Source organism: Phalacrocorax aristotelis, chromosome 2 (genome assembly GCF_949628215.1).
Source record: "Phalacrocorax aristotelis chromosome 2, bGulAri2.1, whole genome shotgun sequence".
Taxonomy (NCBI): Eukaryota; Metazoa; Chordata; class Aves; order Suliformes; family Phalacrocoracidae; genus Phalacrocorax; species Phalacrocorax aristotelis.
In genome coordinates, this window is record NC_134277.1 from 121,368,491 (window position 1) to 121,391,366 (window position 22,876).

Below are 22,876 nucleotides of genomic sequence, written 5' to 3' on the forward strand. Positions count from 1 at the left end.
ATTAGACTTGTTAACAGTGACATTGAGATCAGCACTGTCTAATGTGATTCCTGCTCTCCTCACACTCTCTTAGATGTAGGAGGTGTGATCTTCTCTCATTCTTCGGCAATGGGGGGGATGTCAAATTAGGAACCTCAGAAGCTGATGCCAAATGGTGGGAGGGCTGCTTGGTCAAAATGTGTCGTTATCATGTCTGTCATCTTCATTGTTGGAGAGCCATTTATGTTACCCAAGAGGAAATTGGCTATGTATAGAAAACTTGAGAGGACTGTTATAGAGCTCAGTTTTTAATGTTCTTAAATGTAAAATGTAGGAAAGCCAGTAAAGGATTTGTAAACTGCTTCATGAATTGCTGGCTGGAAAGAAGAACTGGTCAATGTGTGATAGGACAGCTTGATTAGAAGGTGCAACAGTAAGAAGGGTCAGGAGTGTAGGAACTACTTTGTACTTCACACAAAACCACAGCTGGCCACACCTGAGATGTTTCCCTTGTGCTGGAAGGGAACAAGACAAGCCACACAGTATAGGTGCAAATTAGACTCCTGTTTTTTTTATGGATGAGACACCTTAAAAACTGAAGCTGAAAGGTAACAGGGCAGCTAAGGAAGAGCCTGTTGTTAAGTTTGCCCTAGTAGAATTACATTTTAAGTTTAAATGACTCCCGGTCATTCTTGGTTTTAAGCTTTGTAATTAGGAGTTTGACCTTATGCCTCGCTGGAACAAATCTTTAATTTGATTAAAGTTTGCACTTGACTAGTGTTGATGACAAGTCCAGATGAAGCTAACAAACTTCAGAGTATTTTCTATCTTGTGAGATAATCCAAATACATCCATATAAAGGGGCATGAAGAGGCAGCTTCTGGGTGCTCCCCAAGACTTGTGTAAAGGATCTGCAAACGGAGTGTGTTGCTTTGCAGGTACAAGAATTAATGAGGGGATAAGAGTTTTCAGCAGAAAGATTGCAGAAAGATTGCAGAAAGAAGCCTGCGCCGGCAGACACAAGCCAATGCCTCTCCTGCACAGAACAGATGATGCCTAAGACATATCTCACAGTCGCAGGCAACACTCAGGCTGCCCTGTAACAACTCTGCATTTGAAAAGCCAGGTTTTCACTGAACAGAAACTTCCACTTTTGGTTTGTCTTCATTTAGTTTTCATCCATTTCAAGCAAACCCAACACACATTATTTTCCTGCAAACTGGACATTCGAGGAAAACTTCACGTACTTAGAATGCACTGATGTATCGTGTACCCTAAACAAAATAACCTTCCTGATGTGGCAGCAGCTCCACCAGGCAGGCACGCTCATCTGTCCCAAAACTGCTAACAACACCTAGAGCAGCATTAAGCCCTGAGGTCCTGTTCCTGCAGTGCTCTGCCAGGATTCAAAGCACTTTTCTTAGAAATTCTGCCACCTTCTATGTGATGGTAGTTTGCTGAGAAGCAGACTGCTAACTCTAGTCTCAATCCCCCTTGAAAAAATTACCTCTCCTGCCATTCAAGGACTGTAACAGTCAGATCTGGGACCCATAGAAAGGGCAGTCCTTTGGCTACTTAGCCTTGAATGGGCATGTTCTAGAGAACGAAGGATTATGTTTTCTCATGGTGAAAATGGCTGTAAGTGCAAACAATTTAGTGCTGTGTTAAAACAGCGATGGATTTAGTCCATATTTTCAAGAAATGAAGCAACACTCCCTGACAAAGCCTCAGAAGCTATAATTATAGCAGCCCTCCTGGTTAGCAGCCCTGAGAGCTACGAACATCCTCAGCCCCATTAACATCGTAACTGATCCCTACTGAGCACCAAGGTCTCCTGGTACATTCTCTTGTGAGCTGGAAACAGAGGTTTTAAGGACAGGTTCTCCTGTGGTCTGATCTCCTTCATGTGTCACTCTTCCCTTTCACTAAGGTTGCTGTCACTTAAATCTCCCTCTTGAAACACAAGCCTTCCCCTACCTCGTCCTTACAGCAACAGAATCCCTTGTTGCATGCTCGCTCATTTCATGTTCTGTGATGCTGCCTTTTCCCTGTGCTTTTCTACTATACTCCAGTAATGACAATCACCTTCCACCTGCAGACACACCGACTTCCCCTGCTGGCTCTCCATCACCTACCACACCTCATTTCAAGCTCCCATTTCAACCTCCATGTCCTCCACGACCTCACACCTTACTTCAGCTGTTGTGTCACCTCTTATGCACTCCATCCCTCTCACGTTCCCCGTGTGCCAGAGGGTACCATCGGGCCATTCTCTGTGGAATCTCCTATGTCTGAATTGTGTTCTTATCCTCTTCTCACCTCTTTTTCCCTCTGCTTCTGCAGTGCGAGGAAGCCAGTAACTGCAAAATGGTGTAACAGGGCATCAGTACAGCATTGTCTGTGCAATGCCTTTCTCCTGTGCTCAAACCCTCAGACTGATTTTTTAATAAGGATTATTAGATTCTTAAATATTTGCATGCAGTTGGGTAGTGTAATGCCCCAGCTCTCTAAGAAGGCACATTTAAGCCTCCATCATGATCAAACCTCCCCCCTTTTCACTTTTCTGCTCCTTTCCTCCCGTCAGAGCTAGGGTCTCCTTGCATTGGTTTCAGATTAGTTAAAGGATCAGTCCTGACACAGGACCAATGTAGCAGCACCTAAAACCCTTCAGCCCTCCTGACACCATGTGATGAACACAATCCAGACCCTTAAGCATTATCCGAGCTCAAGGTTAAGGAATGTAGTTAAAAAGCTATACATACTGTTAGTTGTTTTAATAAGTAGATCAGAAAATCCGTGAAAGCTGAAAAGAGACCCACCCAACTTCCAGATTTTGTTGTTTTAAAGACTGTACATTTCATTTCTAATGCAGATAGCTGTGCCTTATTTTCAGGTCATACATGATGGATGAAAGGAAACATGAGGCTCCCTCAGAAAGGTGGTGAATTTTCTTCTCAGGTACCTGTGCGTTAAGCCTACGTGGTTAATCCCTGCAGTTTACCTGACCAGAGCTGGGAAGTAAGTGGGTCACAGAACTTTAGCATTAGAGATAATTCAGTTCCTTTGCCAAACCTAAACGTGTTTGTTTTCAGAACGGCAGAACGAGCAGAAGCTGTTGTTCATCGCTTTCCATAGCGGGGCTACCTACCGTGGCACGGAGGGATCCTTGCCCGCCCCCACGCCAGCCCCCGCTCCTCAGCGGCGAGCCGTGTTAAAGCCGAGCATGTGCACAGCCGCTCACACCTGCAGAATCCCAATCCAGCGGAAAAGGCTTTAAGCGTGGCTTAAATAACATGTTCTTTCCCTAATACGTCACTGCGCTGTATGTGACGGTGGGAAAGTTGCGGTCCGCTTCGCGTCCTGCAGCTCGGGCACCGGCCGGCGGGGACCGGGCGCGGAGGGCTCCCTGCTGCGTAGGGAAACACGCCACGGCAGCGCACCGCCCGTGTTTGGGGTGCTTCCACCCGGCGGCTGCCCAGCCCGAGGGCACCCGCGGCTGCCGCACGGCCGGTGCGGTCGTGACGGTGGTCGCAATCGCACCCCCCCCCCCCCCCCGGAACAGTGCGTTTCACAGTGTGCCGGTTTTACACCGTCAGAGGTTTAGAACGTGCCGGACCCGGGAGGCGCCGCGTCGCGTCACGCCCCGCCCCTCCCCTCCCCTCCCCTCCCTGAGAGAAGGGGATGACATCATCCCTCCCTCCCGCCCGCCCCACCGCCCCCCCAGCACCGTCGGCTGCCCCGGGAGGGTGGGGGGGTCGCGCCCGCACCCCCCTCACCGACCCGCGCCCTGGGGAGGGTGTGGGGGGGCTGCCGCCCCGCGGCCCCGTCCCGCCGCCTGGCCTCGCCCCTACCTCACACCCCACTACGTCATCCCTCCCGCCGCTCCCCCCCCCCCCGCGCGCGCGGCGGTGCTGGCGGGGAACCGTCCCCCGAGGGGAGCGCCGGGACCGGGCAACGGCTTCGCGGCGACTTCAGCCACGGCAGTGCGCAGGCGCAGAAGAGCCGCGCCGGCGCGGTGGGGCTGCCGCGCATGCGCAGTGTGCGTGTGGGCGGGCGCGGCGGGCGGGCGGCGGGGCAGCTCCTGCGCTGACACCTGCAGCATGTGCCAGGAGCTGCAGCGGCAGCGGCCGCCTCTGCCTCTGCGCGGCGCGGCCGCCCCGCTCCGGCGCCGTGCGCGGAGGCGGTGGCGGAGGAGCAACAACTCCCGCTCCCGGCGTCCCTCCCGCTTGGCACCGTGTGCCGGCGGGTGCACGGTGACCTTACGGAGCGTGCATTACCTCACAGGTAAATATCAGCTGATCCGCCCCGGCGGCGGGAGCAGGCGGCGGTGGCAGCGGCGGCGGGAGCCCACAGAGCTTTTTCCTGAGGTAGCGATCCCGGGTGCGTGGTGCCGGGCGGGGGGGTCCGCCTGTTGCCGTTTACCTGTGAGGGGCAGCGGGCGGGGCGGGGGGCTCCCGGGGTTGCCCCCCTCAGGGCTGGAGGTGGGGGGCGGTATCGGGGGGGGGGGGGGGGGCTCCGAGCTCCACCTTCCCGCCTCCCTACCCCCCTCCCCGAGGCCATCCCCGTTGGGGTCGCACCTTGCTCCCGCTTGCCCTCAGGGTGGGCTGGTGCTGCCTGCTGAGCCGCTCCCTGCCCTGGCAGGTGTGTGTGAGTGTGTGTGAGTGTGCACAGGCATGCGGGATGGCCGGGCTATCTCCCAGTGACCCACCCAGCCGCTCCATGCAGCAAGTCCTCAGGTTACTTGACATGAAGAAGGGACCGGGTGGGCTGCTGGCTGTCTCTGTTCGGCTGCTGTCACATCTTACGGATGGTCGAGGTAAAAGGATGAAAGGATGGCACCCTATTTTACCTGAGTGTTCACCCACTCACTGGCAAACTTTGGTAACTGGCGGTGAAAATCTTAATCATTGCAGCCAAACTAGCTTGTACTACGCTCCCATGCTGAAGAGTAGCTACCACCTAAAATTAAGTATTGCTGGTGACTGTGGTGGTCAGCTGAATCTGGTACTTACTCACCAGCTCTGCTTCCCAGCATGGGTGATGTTTTAGGTAGTACTTTAAACATTGGTGGGAATCAGTGTTGTGTGATAATCCTCAATAGTTACTGGTGATCCAGAAGATGTTAAAATGAGAGGTTCACCAAGTAAGAAGCAGTATCACAAACTTGGTGCTTGCAGACTTTCAGTATGTTGTGTCCTGTTTTGAAGTTGTGTAACTGACTGTTCACTTCTGAATGCTGTACCTCTGCTCCTCCCCTTGTTGCTGGGACATAGAAGTAGTTTAATAATAATGGGGGGTAAAGGCAGGGATTCTGTTGTTTAACCCTCTCATAGCAATGGAGCTGTTTCTGTAACTTGCACGTAAATGCCAGGTTGTCTCTCACATCCAGTCACGGGACTGGACACCTATTCACTAATAAAATGACGGCAACTAGAGAGTAGCGAGTGCTAGATTTTTAAGTCATGCTGGTTTCTGCTTGTCAAAGGGTAAGTGAGCATGAGATAAAAGCCAATGCCGTGTCTATTTAAGTTCATGTCTTCATATTGCTCCTCAAAAGAGAATGATCCTACTGCCACATTTTGGGTTTCACCCTCCTGTTGCAGTCACCATTCATGTTCCTGTATTTATTCAAAGTCGGTATTTAATGCACTAGATGTTTTTGTGGTTTTATGTGGATTTTATTTTTTCTTTATTACAAGACAAAGTTAAAGTTCAAAGAACCAAATTCTTAAAAATAAATCTTTCCTTCCTGTAAAAAGTCACACATAAAATACTAGCTTCTGACTTCACCTCTCAATGAGATCTAACTGTAGCAGAATGAGGTGCTGTAGTCTTGCAGTGGTAGTAGTAAACACAAAATTACACGTGTGTGCACACTGTGATCACAGGCAAGCGGATACTTCATGCACGTAATACTCAATAGATGTGGCTCCCCAATGGTGTGTAATCATTTCCACAAGCGGTTTTCGGTGTGTTGCTGGTTGTTGGCACCGATGCCCAGGATGGCTAAACTGTGCAGGCTCAACCATGCCCTCTCAGGGAAGTACCTCAGGACCCAATCCTGGAAACAAATGTGTGGCTGTGATCCCTGAGTGCTAGAGAACCTACTGATCCCACAACTAAAAAACAGAAAAAAGCACAAAGTACATTATGGTAAGCTGCTGGATAGCAATCTATGAAGGTTTAGAGGAAGGTGAAGGATGGATTTTTTGTTTTGTTTGGCTTTTGAAGGTTTAGTCCTTTATGAGTGATTTCCTTGATTTCTACAGTTGTACACTGTCAGAGACTGTAGAATAGATTATCTCCTCCTATCCATTTTGCCCAGTGTAAATGTATTCGGAATTGCCTATAAGGATCAGCACTGATCTGTCTAACTTCCATGCCAGGCAAATAATCAGATATAATTGCACTGAAATCAATGAATATATACTGACATGAAACTGTGAGAAGAAAATCGGCCTCATGGTGTTTTATATTTGTATAGCTGAAAGCCAAAAATAGCTGTCATAAACACAGCGTGTCCTTTCAGAAGAAATAGTCAATGCCTATCTTACAGTCGTCCAAAAAGTTCCTTCTGTTTCAGCAGCTTTGGGTTAGGAGAGTGAAGGCAGCAATCTTGGAATGAGAACTGTTCTAAAGAAACTTTTTTGTTCCGGTGACTAATCCTCTTCTCTGTAATGCTATGCTGTTAATCTTAGCGTGCACATATCCACACTATTAACATTTGGCAAGAACTGTTTTCTTAAACAGGGCTTCTTAAGTGGGTTGCCAGGTGTCACAGGGTTAATTCTAATGGCTGTGTTTTAAACTGCTCCTCTTTACATTAATTATATATGTTCCCATCCCTAGGCTTAACAGCAAAATATAAGTGGTACGGAATGTTATGTTCTAATTAGTTTTGCCATGCAAATGGGGATTATAGTTGATGGGTAAGTCTGACATGCACTGCATGACTTGTCATGTTTTTCCTGGAGAGAGGGGAGCCTTGGGACTGAGTCACAGTGGAAGAACATGGAGCCCCGCAGGCACAAAACTGGTGCAATGGAGTGATGAGTCAGACCTCTTATCTTTAAATTTGGTATTACGTCTTATTCACGCACGGGGTGCACTGCATTCATTGTGCACCTAGGCAAGTAGCTAGCAGGCGATAAACTCAATCAGCTTTCTGACTCTGGGATGCCTTTTCTTTGCAGAGTTGGTTCTGCTTCTGTTGAAATGAAGGGCTGTTGGTTAGGATCATGTGGGAAATCATGATGCATTAACTTGCTAAGCAAATCAGGTCTGCCAGGCCATATGCATTCATTTCTTCCATTGTTTCAAATCCAGTAGTAGTATGACCTAATACTTATATTTTCACTGTCTGCATCGCAGATTTTCAGACTTCTGAAACTCGGTAAAGAGTAGAGGAGTAAGAGCAGTATTGCATCTTCATAGGCTCCAATATTTGTCTAAGCTAAATGATTTTTTATGAGTGTTGCTGTGGAATGACCGTATTGCTTCTGACTCCAGAGGAAGCTGATGTTATTGCTAAGCTAATGAAAATAATTGAAATTTCTTAGAGGTGGTAGCCTCAGGAATATGTTAAACAGTGAGAGTGAAGGCTGCTCACTCAGCTGTTTTCAGAAACAAAACAAAGCCTTACATCAGAGATGTCTTCACTTAGACACCTACTCTGAACTTCCTTGAATAGTGATCATTAATAAGACCATCTTCTCAAGCTAATGGAGCATGAAAGTTCCTTGATTTATAATCGTTTGGGAGCAGATGCTCAAAATTCTGTCCACTTACACAAACATCACAAGAATGACACTTTTGCTGAAAATGAGGGGGGAGCAGAGGGACAGTTGTGGTGGTGGGGCAGTCAGGATAGCCTGGAAGAGTAATGCAATGGCTGGCTCTCCCACTTCGTTACAAAGCTCCTAGAGGGACTGTGTTTTGGGAAAAAATACAAGGTTTTTATTTGAAAGTCGTAGCAGAACATTATTGATCTGTATATTTTTAAATCTTGTGAATGTAACTAGTCACCATTTTGTGATCACCACGGATATAAGCGCTGGTTTTGGGGTGGGGTGTGTGTGTCAATGGTCTTGCAATAAAAGCTGCTGTCTTCTCACATTGCCTTAAATTGGGGAACTGTTACAATGAAAGCACATTGGAAAACATGCAGGAAAGACGTGCTAATTTAGGTCTAAATCATACCAATTCCAATTAAAGCACAAATGCTTTATTTGTTTTTAAGTTAGATATACTATTGTGTTCTCTAGAGGTATAGATATCTAGATTGCCATGTGTGGAGAAATCAACGCAGAGAGGGTTTAGCAGACTCCACAACTGAGATGAAATGCCAAGCCACTTGCAAGAACTTGAAAGTTTCAGTGGTCTTTGTGTCCTGGTGTGGAGATCAACAAACCTGAGACTAGTTGCACTGATGAAGAAAGTGATACCAGAACTGGAAATCTCCAGAGAAACCCATCTCAACTCTAGAGAGATGGAGATCTAAGAAAAGCCTTCAGATACCTTGTTTGGATTTAGTTACCATAGAATTGGAACACCACAAAGTCGTGAGGTGATATCATGCCCCCTGGAAATCAATAACATTTTGCTATTGACTTCAGTAGAGCCAGGTTTTTGCCCTGATACTTAAAATAGCCAGGACTGAAATGTATGGGGCCAAATCCTTCTCTTATTTATGATGACATAAATCTAGCCCTAGTGTATTTTCTTTCTCACAGTGAAGTGAGAATCTCTATTACCTATCCACGGCATATCCACAACTGCAGCTAGGGAGTATAATTATTTTATGCTGTTGCTTGTATGCCGTGTAAAACCTTTACCATTGAATGCGTGACGTCATCTTTTCCTTCTGTAACTGCCAGATTTATATTAATTCTGTGAGGAGTACCACTGACACTTCACACACCTGTGCATATGCCACAAGGACCCAGAGGAAAATCCTGAGCTGTATCTTTTATTGTACAGAGGCTGCATTTGTATAATGATGCTCTGTATAACTAGAACAGCCTGTAAAGGGAAATACAGATATTCTTATAATTGTTTGAAAGAGATTGAAACTTTTCAGAATTCCGTCCTATCATGTATAAAGTACAAAAATAAAGGCTCTTTTCAGTTAAGTCCTCTACCAGATTGATGCCAAGAAGCAACGCAATATGTCAAATTACTTGGGCTTTTTTAATCTTCTTAGCTGGAAGAGATGTCAGAAGAGCCAGGGGTGGAAATCTACAAGAATGAAGTAGAAGATTCATGTGGAATTTCCTCATGTAGTGGTCTGGATGCCTCTGCTTATTTTGCTTAAAATGAAATTCAAACTTCAGAAGCACACTCAATTTTCTTTCCTCTTGGCGCTGACAAGCTCTGCCTTGGCTTTGTTGTCTAAAGAGGTAACACCAATTAAAATGTGATGTGACAGTGACTTCTATAAACTGTTTTGTGGTGTAAGAATCATAACGTAAGATTTTTCTGACATGATGAAAATTAACAGGGGAAAGGAAATCTTTCAGCGATATCTGCAGCTTCTCAAAAGTTCAGCTGGAACTACTTCCTGATCGCTGACTCCTCACACGGCGCGTGTGAGTGGAGTCTCTAACTGGTAAAACTCCTCTATAGTGAAGTTTGACCATGTCGGTAGAAGTAAAAGCTTGATATAATTTTGCCCTTGGGCCTTCCCAGGGAACAGAGGAGCAGCTGGTTTAGTGCCAGAATTTTCTTGTCATACTTACGGGTGAATAGTCCCATTGAATGGTGAGACCATGTTGAACTGTTCATCTTGGCTTGTGCAGGACAGTGGAACTGTGGTTGCACCACACTTGGCACCAGGCAGGATGGGTGAGCTGGTTCCATCCGGGAGGAAGAGCCATGTTGAGTGGTCCCAAAGCAGCCTTCTAGTGGCTGGATCCACAGGCGACTGCAGGAAAAGTAGAAGATAATGCAACATTTTCTGGAATGTAATTATTACCATTAAAAGACTAAAACCAGAAGTAAATCATGACCCACCTCTGTCTTCAAGTGATAAAGATGAAACGTTGTGCAAGTAAAGACCAGCTTTCATCATAAATGTAAGAGGGAGCAGCGTGCACAAGATGGTAGCGTGGTCTTCCTGGAAAGATTTGGGCTGAATTCACGACCTGGTGCATGTTGTTCTGATCTTGACCCCTGGTTCCTGGGCATCTATAGTTACTCACCAAATCCGCACAAGTGTGAAAGAAGGTGCCTTTTGTAAGCCATTTGTATATGCCCTTATGCCTCCCAAATTGCCCTGTATAGTGGATATTTGAGTCTACTGAGTTTTCTCACAATTGCCCTGTTGTACTTGATTGGTGCCAGAGTTAAAGTTAAATGATGGTTGGCCTGTGCTTAGCCATGACTGCATTGTCCACGGTAATCACTGCCACAAAGTAGGTCTTGATCACAGTCTGAAGTACCAGTCAGCCCTCCTCTTTCTTTCCTCCTTGAAACTTTCTTTGCTTTGGCATGTGTGTCAATGAGCGTGGTCATGTGGTGCTCGACACAAACTTGAGTTGCTGTGCTGGGAGGCTTGCCTCCCTGGAGAAAGAAGGGCTCTTGGCTGCCCACCAAAGCCCATCACGGCTTGACAGTTACGCTTTAGTGAAATGGACCAACCAACTTCTCGGTGGGCAGAGTGCCAGCCTAACAGATGGGCCTGAGTGTGGGCAGCCAGCAAAGCACATACATACGTGTAGATGTAGATAATTGTATGTACAGGCATAATAAATAGGGATCTTTGCAATCTGTAAAAAAAAGTTGCCAAAGCGAAAGGCTGAGTACTAACGTGATGAGCCTGAAGAGAGACTTCTTTCAGGGAAGGGCCATGTCAGAGTGGTCAAAGGAAGGATCTGTGCTTTCCTCCTTGCCCTCTGCTTGCAGTTTTGCAGATTATATAATAAACAAAGGAGGCTATTTAGCCTTTTGAATCCAGGCACTCTTGTTACTACAACTGGGAGTTTGGAAAATGACACTGTACTGCAGTGAATCCCCTTACAAACTGCTTGAGGCTTCCTACCGGCTCAGATTCTACCAACATGTTTACTAGTACAGCTTGAGATCAGTGGAAATCTGTGCATGCCAACCTTTTAATTTTGAATTACATTTTGAAGTATTAAATACTTCACTGAGCAAGAGCAAGAGTTGCATAGAAATCAGTTCCTGGTACAGAATGTAACAAAACTTCCTATACAGGTTGTAGCTTCCAAAATCTTTGTGTGTAGTTAGCTAGCAAGTAAATGCCAAGGCCCTTCCATGGGTGGCAGCCAGCTAACACAGGCGTGCAGGCCATATAATAATTGACAATTAAACACTTGTAAGTCTTTCGAAGAGCTAAACTTTAGCTGTATCTCTACAGAAGGGACGCAGAAAAGCTAAGTGACATGAACTTGCCTGCAGAGGGATTTGATTGCAGAAGGCCATTTCCCTAATTTTATCAATGTGATGCTGGAGAATTGCCTGGCCTTGCTGTCTCAGAGCATGCAGGTATCTTGCTTAAAGGTCCAGCTCTCCTTACTGGGAGAGAGCACTAATGGATTGCAGGATGAATAGCATCGCACACCCAGCTGGAAATTGCTTCAGGCTCCTCTTAAAATTCTGGAAGGTCTGTGGACGCCGTTTTTTTCCTTAAGCTGATAGGGCAAACTGAGGATCTGTGATTTTTGGCAAAATCTATAATGAGCTCTGGATACCCTCAGTATAAAAGTAGAGATTCAGCTTTATGTTTTGAGGACCCTTAAGTTAGATTAGCAGGAATTATTGGAATAAGAAAAGTCTTTCCTCAAACCCTGGAAATAAATTACATTTACCAGATCTAATGTAATCCCTTTACGCTTAACCTGAAGACATGGCAGCTGTCTGTGTTACTCCCAAATCAAGTACTGCAGTTGCTGGCTTCCTAAGTGCACACAGTGCACAGAGAAATTTTGCAAGCCAGCACTAAATGGGCCAGCAGGCCTAGGGAGTATGTTTTGGCTTAAAGGATGGGACCAGGCTTTTGGCGGGGGCTGATCTACCTGGCAAGGTGTCCAAAATGAGTACAATGAAAGGACTGTTTTGAAGAGGGGGAATAATTAGGAAATTTCTTAGGGCCCACGTTTCAAAAGACGATTAAAAACTCCAGTAGGTTTCAGAGGCAAGTATTTGCTCCTGTTATGGAAACGACAAGAGTATGCCTGGTGCATTCTGAATAGCAAATGGAAGAATGTGTTCTGGACTCAGCATAATGTCTGATGTGCACACACTTTCATTAACTTTTTATTCTTTTAGTCTTTCGGGTGTGCTTACCATGTGACTTTGCTCATTTTTTTCCCTTCTTAAATAATAACCAGAACAAGCAGTTTAATGGTGGTGTGCACTAGTTAATGAGAACTACAGAAATTTAAATCCTCTGTGTGGGAATTCTGCAAGTTTTCACTCATTTAATCCCCGTCTCCTTAGCCCACATCTACCATTCCCCTTCGTGCAGGCTAGGGGGAACATGGCCCTTAAGCCTCAAGTGATTTTTTAAATCAGTTTTCTTATCACTTGCATTCAGCTGCTTCCGGTGGAACTATTACAAAAACACAGGTGCAGTCCTCCAAAGGACTGGGAGAGGGCAAAGTGAAAGAAAAGCAGGATGGAGGGAGGAGGGTGGTTAAAAGGAGAGAGTGGGATGGAGAAAAATGAGATGCGAAAGGAGAAGGAAAGCAAGGCAAAAGGGAAGGGCAGAAAGAAAGAGGAAAGAAAAAAACGGTGAAACCAGTAGAAAAGAAAGAGGGAAGAGGAAAAGAGAGAAAAAGATCCCCAGATTATCAGGTGAGGACTGTACTGTGTTAATGAAAATTAGTACGTGCTCCAGCTACATTCCTTTTCACTTAACGTGACAGAGCAGGACTCATCTTGCAAAGGCTTCTTTGGGAAAAGGATCTCATTTGACCTTATGGGACTGCGTCCTTGAAGAACGCGCTTGGGAAGACCTTTACGGGGTGAAGATCAATGTTAGCAGGGTCAGGCTGTATGTTTATGCCAACAGACAGGACGCTGATTTCCTTTTCATTACTGAGCCTGCTGAGGTAGGAATATATTTGTTCTCAACTAAGTGCTGGCATTGAAAAGAGGAAAGGAAGTCGCTGTATGTTTTAAGCCTGCAGACAGGCACATTGGAAGTTGAACTGCATCATGCCGTGCTCTGTATAACCTTCTCAAGGAAAGGTGATACATACTGTCAAATACTGTAATATTAGAGGTATTACTTCTGTAGTCCATGTTTCTCTAGACAGACACAGAAGATTTAAAAGCAATCACCGTTCATGAACACTGCATCAGTCTACCCTTAAAGGGTCTTTGCTAATTTTTCCTTCCTGACCCGTTCAATCTAGTCATATTAAGACCGACATTATTATGGACAACTGCATGAAACTTGTTTGCCCTGAAGAGATAAACAATAACTCTTGTACAAGATCAGTAACTTAAAATACAGCTCCTTTGCACATTTCTCTGCACCATGGATTAGTCAGCCATTAGGCAGAAGAATAGATAGCATACCTTCATGTTTTGGTGAAGGGTGTATTTTATTTGTCGCATTGTAATGCTCTTCTGTATTTCCATGGGGAATGCTACATTTCTGATACTCTAGGAGCCCCATATTATCATTGCTATTTGCATTTACAATTAAATGTTACTTTGAAAAACAAGCTAGCAGAAAGATCATTACTGCTGTGCAATTTGTGGGGTTTAGGTTTTTTTTTTTATTTCGACACATGAAAGCACATAGTAGGGTGTTATAAAACTCTCTTGATTTGTTGTAGGCAATCAGACTTTTGTTGGTATGCTTGACTATCAGAACAGACGACCACAGCTTCTTTACCATAAGCTCTGTTCCAAATAATTAATGTAATGTTAGTGGGCTTAGTGAAGCAGTGGGCTATATTACAGTAACTGCAAAGCATGGAAACCTACCGTGCCTTTCTGTCATAAAAAGGCCCTGCCTGTACTGTAGATCCTATGAAGAATTTGTAGAGATACTTGAAAGGATAAAACACTGTATAAATTCCTGAAGTTCAAAGAGAAAATACCACTCAGGATAAAAAAGGGAGCTTAGCCCAGCAGCAGCTTAACCATATATGACAGATCTAGTGCTAAGTCCTGCACCATCAATGCAAATGCCTCTGGAGTTCACCAGGTAGCCAGATGGAAGGACTAGAAGAAAGGCTTTGAGAATACGGACCTTGGGGGGGGGGGGGGGGGCGGGGAGAGAGCTAAAAGGCATGGGCTTCCCAATAAATGACACTGATTCTCTGGGCAGGATACAAACAGGGAAGGTTTAAGATGTGTACAGCTAGATCTGTCTTGCATTTCCTGTGAAAATTACTTTTAAAGGCATTAATGTGTATTTGTCTGAATTCCTGCGCAAGTATTACTCCATAAATAAAGCTGGGAAGTATGCAAGTTGGCAACCCTGTTATTCTAATGTCGAAATAGATTACACCAGGCCTGAACAATGTTGCTGAGAGCTGAGACTTACAAAAATCATTAGCTATGCCCTCCTTCCTGTGCCATATAATGACATGAACACTGGATCGAAGTTGATCACCTTCAGGCCCTGGGGGTAATAAATATTCAGCAAAAAGGCTGGTTTAGAGGTAACACTTGCTTCTAGGTAGTTAGTTCTCTGTGACCTTCAGTTATCTCTGTATGTGTCCTGGATCCCACTGTTTTCTTGTCTTGCCAGCTCCCCACAGAAACATCTCAAAGAACAGTCAGGCTGACCATGCCTCATGCTGGCCTCCCTCCCTCCATAGCATGGAGCTGCTCTTGTGTGCGCTCTCCTTCAAGCCCAAGAATCTTTCCCCTGCTGCTAGTGGCATTTGGATTTAAGCAGCTCTGTCTTGTTTCGGCCACTGCTGCATGTTGACCATGGTTGGCATATGAGCATGCAAATTATCTCAGTAAATAATTTGCACTAGTTGTCACACAGAACAACACAAACCTTGGTGACTGTGGCAGGCTGCCGTTGCTGTAGGAGATGTGCAGGGACAGCCTTTATGAGCGCCTGAGGAAAGGAATGACACAACAGCATTTTAGCAGCTCTGTTGATGCCGGATGCTGTTTCAGGCACCCGACCCAGTGCTCACAGTCTTCGTTCCAAGTACTGTGAATGTTTGGGAGGTAGGAATTTATGTTGTATCCAGAACATGTTAATGTTAAATAAAATTAGTATGGACACATAGCAGTAAGTGCAGTCCTAAGAAAGGTATGTGAGATTGCAGTCACTGCTAAGAGGGGTGTGCTTGTTGGAGGCCATATTGTGGCTTTTTGGCCCTTGCTGATGATCACAGGCATAGAAGTGGTTCATATTGCTTTTGTTTATCTGTAGGAAAAGGAAGAAACATGGAGCTGCATCTCTGCTCTGAAGCTAAAGTATAGATTAAAGGTACTCTTTTTTTTCCCTGCGGTTTTGTTTTTTAGGAGACGGCAGCGATGTATTCTAAGCAGTCACAGGAGCTTTAATGACAGCTGTTTTGCTTGAAAGCCTGTATCTGTCAGTGTCTGTAACATGATTTGATGTAATCCTTTGGATTTCCTCATGTTTAAAAAGCTGCAGAGTCTTCTTTTCCTACCAAAACACATTTAACAGTTGAAATTTTAACAGGGAATATTTCTAAAATCTACCATTTTGCATATACTCTGTTTGATGATCTTACTGTTCATGTTTTTTTAATACATCTTTCACATTAGTCTGAACATCCAATTAAGGACATGGCTTAGGAAAATATGGGAATTTGGAAAAAAAAAGAAAAGAAACAAAATAACACTAGCAGAAACCTTAGTAGTTCCATATCCCTATGCCATTTGCTGCTCAAAACTGAGGAAAAATATTTAAAAACGAAGTCGTCTTTCACAGCAGACTTTATGCCTATGAGTCAACCTCATCTTACTACTCAGCTGTTGAGAAGATTTGTCCTTGAAACCCAAATTTCCCTTACATACACTGACATGTGTTTTGCAAGACCTTGAAATTACACCATGGAAGGATAACTAAAAACTGCTGCCAAATCTACTAGATGGTCACGGTTATCCAGAACTGACCAGAAGCTTTAATTTCATGCACTACGGTATCACAGACTGAAACCGTGGAGCTGCAGTGCACAGGCAGGTAGTCAGCACCGCATGGGTGGCTGCCCCTTTGGCCAGGTGGGGAGACGCAGGTTTACCACAGAGGGCAGGATTATGGGTGTATCACTCCTTTGACATCAGCGAGTGGGGGCTGTTGCTTTCCTCCTGTTTTGTTTGCCCCAAACACTTCACTTTTTCTGAAGCAGCAACACTTGAAAGGGGAAGGTATCGACTGGCACAGTGGGTCCTGCAGCATGCTTCCTCGCTGAGAATGCAGAGGAGGAGAGTGGGGATATAGGACCTGATTTTGGCACTCCTAAATTGGCTATTCTGGAACCAACCAAGTCCAGGGCACTTGAATTTGAATCTGTTTTTTTCCAGGGGACTCTCTATGGCCCTGCCTAACAGAGAGATAAAAGCAATGGTCGTTCCATTGGTATTATGATTTACATCCCAATTTGTTGATACCAACACACTTATCTTTGCTAAGCTACAGAGAAACTTGCTGCATCAGGTCGTTATCCAAAATTACAGTGTCCAGCTGGATGATTCTTATGGGGCTGTGGAGTGGGGGGAAAGGGTGTTTGTTTTTTCATGGTGGTATTTTTCCTTTCCTCACTTTTGTTTGTATCAACCTCTTTCCACTGAAATGACAGCAAAGCTTGCATGTTGTTGTAGTTAGCTCTTTATGCATTGATTTTTATTTAAGGACTACAAGATAATGGGACAATCTACATTTTTCTAGTAGTCTTCAAATGCAGCAATTAAGAATGATTTATTGCTTTGTTCGCAAAGCCCCAGACCAAAAGGAGGGGTGTTTCTTTTACTGCTTCCTTGTCTTTGGCAGCCTCACTGCAGTGAAACTCCTTGGGCCTCTTGCTATCTGCTTGGCTAAGTCAAGTTAATCTTTTGTTAACATGGGGTTAAAAATTCATTAAGAATATTTTTGCTCTTCGTGCTTTACCTCATACTCCTACTTGTGTTTGGGTAGAACATACCAGCAATTGGGACATAATTTATGAAGCGTTATTAAATGTTGTTAACACGTTTAAATTGAAGCTCCAGTATACACTCATACTCAGTCCTTGAGTATCAAAACATTTGTTAGCATATGTTATCTGAGCAGTTATGGTGGACACTCAGACCTTAAGAGGGCCTTTACTATTTTTTTCACAACTTATTTTTCACAGTTTATTGCTTTTTTTGTTTTTAAGTAAGGCAGTCCTCCCCTACCTTGCAAGAACCGAGTGTTTGATGTGACTTTGTTTTGTCAAGTGGTAGCACCCACTTGCATACTATTCATGAATCATCAATGTCATTAGATATTATGGTGTTTAGCTGGATTTTGATATATAAGGCTCTGCTCTATGTTGTCTGTGCTCTGTATTAACTGTCCTCTTAACTATTGTGTTTTTCTGCTTGGCAAATATTCTCAGCAGAAGCACCAACAGCAGTTGCTTCTAAAACTGCAGCATTTGTAACTGGTAACTGTATTGTCACCATTGTTTCTTTAATATTCTATTTTTAAATTTCCCTTTTAAAAAGAACATACACGGAACAGTTATCAAGATGTGCAGCAAAAAACTACCTCAGTCCAGAAGGCTTTACAGCAAAATACAAAGCAGCCCAGCTAATCTGTGCCTTCTTGTACAAAGAGTGTGTAACACGCTGCTCAGGCAGCAGATTCTTAGCTCCACAAATTCGTATAGCTCCACGAAAGTAACTTCTGAAGGGATCTGCTCTGAGTCTTGAGTGTGTTCCCTGTGAAGCTATTAATGGTGAAGCACTCAGCACATACACTGGGCAGGATCAAAGTACACATGAATCAGAGAAGATGAATAAATGCCTGAATATATGCATGTCTGCAAAGGTAGGGTGACTGGATTTCTTAGCATATTGGGGGATGGGGGGGAGACAATGATAATGAAAAAAAAAAAAAGGTAAGGAATTAACATCCAGGAGGCTTTTTAAAATTATTTGTACAGCGTATCACTAAAACAGAACAACAAAGAGAAGGTCAAACTCCTAAGAACACAGATTGAAATTGACAGAGACCATTTCAAGTGGTGTGGAGTCCATGCCTGCATTAATCCCAGAGTGACTTGTTTCAGGAAGAGGGAATATTTTGAACACCAAGAATTGTTCTGTTCTTCTCAGTGACCTGACTGAGGATGAACACACTTCCCACTTGTAATTGGAGTAGTAGTAAGTCAGCCCATTTCACACTAGTCTTTGAGTCCCAAACAGGTGGGTGTTCATCCACTTACCAGCCAAGTGAATTTGTCTCCTTTGGTATTTAACTACTTCATCCCTGATAACACTGGCCACTGCTAAAAGTAATGATTTGGTTTTGTCAGATTTAGATATATTTAATAACATTGTTAAATAACAAATTCTTCTGTTCCTGTCAATACATCTCCTTTATAACTTTTTCAACCTAAGTAAGAAAAAATGACATCACAAAAACTTTGGGAGCTGATACTAGAGCTGACTTCCCATGGCAATCTGTGCGTGCAATCCCAGGTGGTTTAGCATGATCCAAGTGCCAAGTTAGCCTCCTGTTGCAGAAGGAAGGCTTCTCAAGGCTGAATGATAATAAGTTATGACCTTCCATGTTTCATACACTCACTTCCTTTTTTATTTTCCTATCTGAGCACTTCAAATGATCAAAAATAACTGGCAAGCATTTTTTGCATGTGTGTTTTTAAGTAGTCTTTTGAACTGAGAAGACATGAAATCCTTAGGCCAAAGGGCAGTATTTTTCAGTAGGTTACAAATGTCTGAAAACAGAGACGCTGAATATATTTACCTTAGCCATGATTTTACTGCCATAATAAGATTTCCTTTTTTTTTGATTTGCTGCATACACCAGGACTTTAAGATTATGTTAGCTTACACTGAGCTAAATCCATATACGGGATTTGGTTGTAAAATATACAAGGAGAGGTTTGTGACTGCAGAAAGCCTCTACAATCCCCTTTCCATGCAAAAATACTAGCAGGGTTGAAAGGAATCCATTGAGTAGTGCTTCCATGCAATCCTAGCTAAAGTAAATGTGACCTTGCTGGCCGCACCCCTGCAAGGCTGCTGAGGAGCCAGCATTCATTGTGCCTCTTCCAGACGGCAGTGTCCTTTCCCTGTGGGTTCCTTGGTTTTGATTGCTCTGCCAAAGCTTGTGTTGACCAAAAGTATATGACCTCGATAAGCGATGCTCACCTGCGCTTTCCGCTGTTCCGCACAACGCTCTTAACCTGCTGTACCTGTGGAAGAGGCACCTCCTGAGCGTGTACAGCCCGTACCAAAGGTCACCCACCCATACAGCATGAGCGCCTGAGTAAACCCGTGTGCTCCCCCTCAGTAGGAGCATCCACAATGGCTGGAGCTTAGCTACTATCATTTGATGATTCATTTGCAGTGCTTATTTTCTAAAAATTGCATAGCCTGTTCTCAAAAGCAAGGCAAAGAAAAAAAGCAGCTGTTATGAAAAGAGAGGAAGAAAAACTCACACATACAAAACACAGAGCTTTAAAGAACCAAAACCACATTGTCAGGGTAGGAAAAAACCAACAATTTCCCATGCCTTATCTTTGAAGAAAGAGCAGAAATAGATGAGTTATATTTTTGAGGTACTATTCATGTTTTAGACAATTAACAGCAACACTTGTGAGTCTCAGGATGTATGGATTTGAAATCAGTCTGGACTTGCATTTCTTACTTTTGTGGGGTTTCATAGAGAATAAAACAGGGAATTTTTCCCTGTTGTAAACAGACATGCTTTTATACTCAGTGCTAGTGAATTTTAGGGATTTAATATTGATACACTTTAAAAGTATGTTTATTTCAGTAAGAAGCATCAGAACTGACCAGTCCAAGTCTTCTCTGTTGTATCATTGAATACAAAGATGGGCTTTGTTGTGCTTCTCTTTATCGTACAATAGCTTATATAGAATTCGATTAAAAAAGCAGAAAATTGGCATGACTGAAAATATGAAAAAAATAATCTTCTGTGTAGTGTTTTGCAAGAAGTTTTTGCTTTCCGTGGAAACAACTGACCAACAAAAAACTGTAGCTGAAATGAAACTTACCATTCAGAAATTTTATAATATTTCATTTAAAAATTTGTGATTGAAATGAAACATTTCAGCATCTCCAGATTAGTAGTTTTCATTCACCACAGTCTGAACTTGAATTTTTTTTCTTCCTGAGCTACTGCAGAAATTCATCCTTCCCCCACATCTCCCAGTAAGTCAGACTGTCCAGCCCAGAGATACGTCTTTTTCATGGTGTGTCACCAGTATGCAGCTTCTGTGCCCTGTGGGCAGGTTGTATTTACTTGAGATGATGCTTTGCCCGAAAGCAGCCCCATAGTCCATTCCACAAGGCACCAAAATTAGAAGTCCAGTGAGGTACTCCAGCAGCCTAGTTTAGTCCCAAACCAAAACAGTCTGCTTTGAAAGTGATCCATTTTTTCCTGCATGAATTAAACTTGGCTTTTAATGAAGTACTTCATTTGTATTTTGCTGATGGGAGATTTCAGTTTTCAGCTCAAGTTAAAGCACTTCAATGCTAAAACTCCCACGGTTCAGTTTTGTTCTGCTGACCAGCTTGCTTCTGAGGTTCTCTTCTTCTTTGTTTGCATGGGTTGTAACTAGGAAATATCCTTGCAATGAAGGCTCCCCTTCTTCAGCGATGCACTCCCTGTTCTTAAAAGTAGGGAACTATGGAACTAGTGCTCTTTCTCAAAGTGGAAGAAACTTGTCAAGGTCAGATGATAAATGTTCTTGTAGACTGATACATATATTTGCATTGAAGGTCCTGACCAACTTGGAGCCCAGAGAAACAAACTTTCCTGCCTCTGTGTGTGTATTTAAGAGAATAACCCACAGATGAGTCATGAATGCAGCATTACTAATGACCCTACCCACACCACAGCTGCTGAACCTTCCTGCAAGGCAGAATAAGCTACAGACCTCCCCCAGATGCCAAGAACATCTCATCAGTACTCTCTGGAGCTGATGGGCTCTGACAGGCTTTCAAACCTGTCCCCCACCTTCTAGCTGAGGAGCCTATGCAGAGAGTCCCAGAAGAAAATCTGTTCCCTGCCCCATGCGTGACATGACCCACCCACATCCTTTCCATGGCCTCACCTCCTGTGCGATGAAATTTCCCAACCCCCAGTAATCATTGTAGCACTGAATTTACCCTTAAGTCATGAAGCTGCAGCAGAGAATCACACTGAATGAGTGAATGCATGCAAATAAATGTAAACCACAGAGAATGTGGTAGTTTCTGCAATCTTAATATTCTGGCTATATGCCTATTAGCATTTTCTTTGATGGACTAGCTTTTCTTTGACGTAGGACATAATATATTTTTTTAAATGACCTTTGTAAAGGTAATTTGTCAAAAAAAAAAAGGTAGAAATAGTGCAGTGTTGTTTTAGAATAGGCTAAAAATCCTTTTGTGGCTCTTCTTGTTAAGCAAGCAATGTTTCTTCCAGGGCAACACGAAATGTAAGTTGAAAGTGGGGTGAGAGCAATTAAGATCCAAGAAAGGGTGTATAGAAAGCTAGGATTAAAGAAAACTGAAAAGTGAAATTTCAGCTGAAGAAGAAAAGACTGATAAATATATTGAAAGCTTTTGATGGCTGCAAAATACGTAGAGGGGCAGCTCATTTAATTTTGGCTTTTGCTTTCAACTGTCAGTTTACTACAACTGAGTTTTTGTTTTCTAAAGAACATTTTGGGGAATGGTGTTTCTTCTGCTCCTGACTGTGATCTCCAAAATAAATTTGAAGGATATGCCATATGAATGTGAGTTCTCTCAGTGTTTTCATTAAATCTAGATTTAATGGATTTTTCTTTCTCTATCATTCTTTTTTCTCCTTTATTTTCCTTTCTTGGCTTGCTACTGTTCTGTCTTCTTCTGGGCCATCAGCACAAGCCCATGTATTAAAAATAAGCTGTTTTCATAAGGATCCTGGCACTTCTCATTTGGAAACCTCTTCATGAGTGCTGCTTTTTTTAAGCCCTATGCGGACTTGCAGTAGAGCCAGGGTAAAAGCTTGCTGTTTGATCGCTTCCACTCTCCCACTGCTACAAGCTACTCATCTTTCCGAATGAGAGGTGCATGAACCTTTCCAAGAGTCGCCCCTCCATGGTTCTTCTTGTGGATACTTGAACTGAGAGATGCTCTCAGAGTTGCTCTGTCTGCTACTGCATATTTGGAATTGTGGTTGTTTTTTTTTTTTAACAAAACTCATTTGTTGTGTTTGCAGGCTTTAGCAAAGCCTTTCTTACACACAGCCCTTCCTACCATCTTATGGTTTGTGTGAACCCAGGTGCTTTTGCTGGTCTTAAGCTGTAAGAAGAATGGTGATCCTGCTTCCAACACAAGCGCTGCCAAGATGGGCTGCTTTTATGCCTGGCTCTGTTTCCCCTTTTCATTCTCAGTGTCAGCTGCAAGAAAACATACTGCTTTGTGCAGTTTGAAGATGGACATTCACTGGCTCTTGGTCCTGGACTATCACCTTAGAGGAACGCTCAGAATGAGAGAGCCACCACACATTGTATTCCTGGGGCTGGAGGTGTATGAGTTGCTGGTGAAGGCTCTCTGTTCTCTTCACTGGCCAGATCCAAAAGCCTTTGACCTTGAAATCAAGGAAAGAGGCTCCATGGCAGTGCTGGCAACAGTTCCCACCCTGCTGAGATGTGCTTTGGAAGTAATTGTGTGGCTATTCAGGGTTTAGGAAGACCAGTTGGGATAAAATGGTCCTTCACTG

The 22,876-nt window shown here is 43.9% G+C and overlaps 1 protein-coding gene across 2 annotated transcripts in view; it reads left to right on the top strand.

Annotated features, from left to right (window-relative positions):
- Positions 1-4,080: 4,080 nt before the first annotated feature.
- The window catches only part of DTNA (dystrobrevin alpha), a 238,214-nt gene continuing 219,418 nt past the window's right edge, over positions 4,081-22,876 (top strand). Inside the window, exon 1 of one of the 2 annotated variants that reach the window (XM_075084962.1) lies at positions 4,081-4,263. The gene's annotated coding sequence lies outside the window, so the exon portion shown is untranslated. The other variant, XM_075084963.1, reaches the window with a different exon arrangement.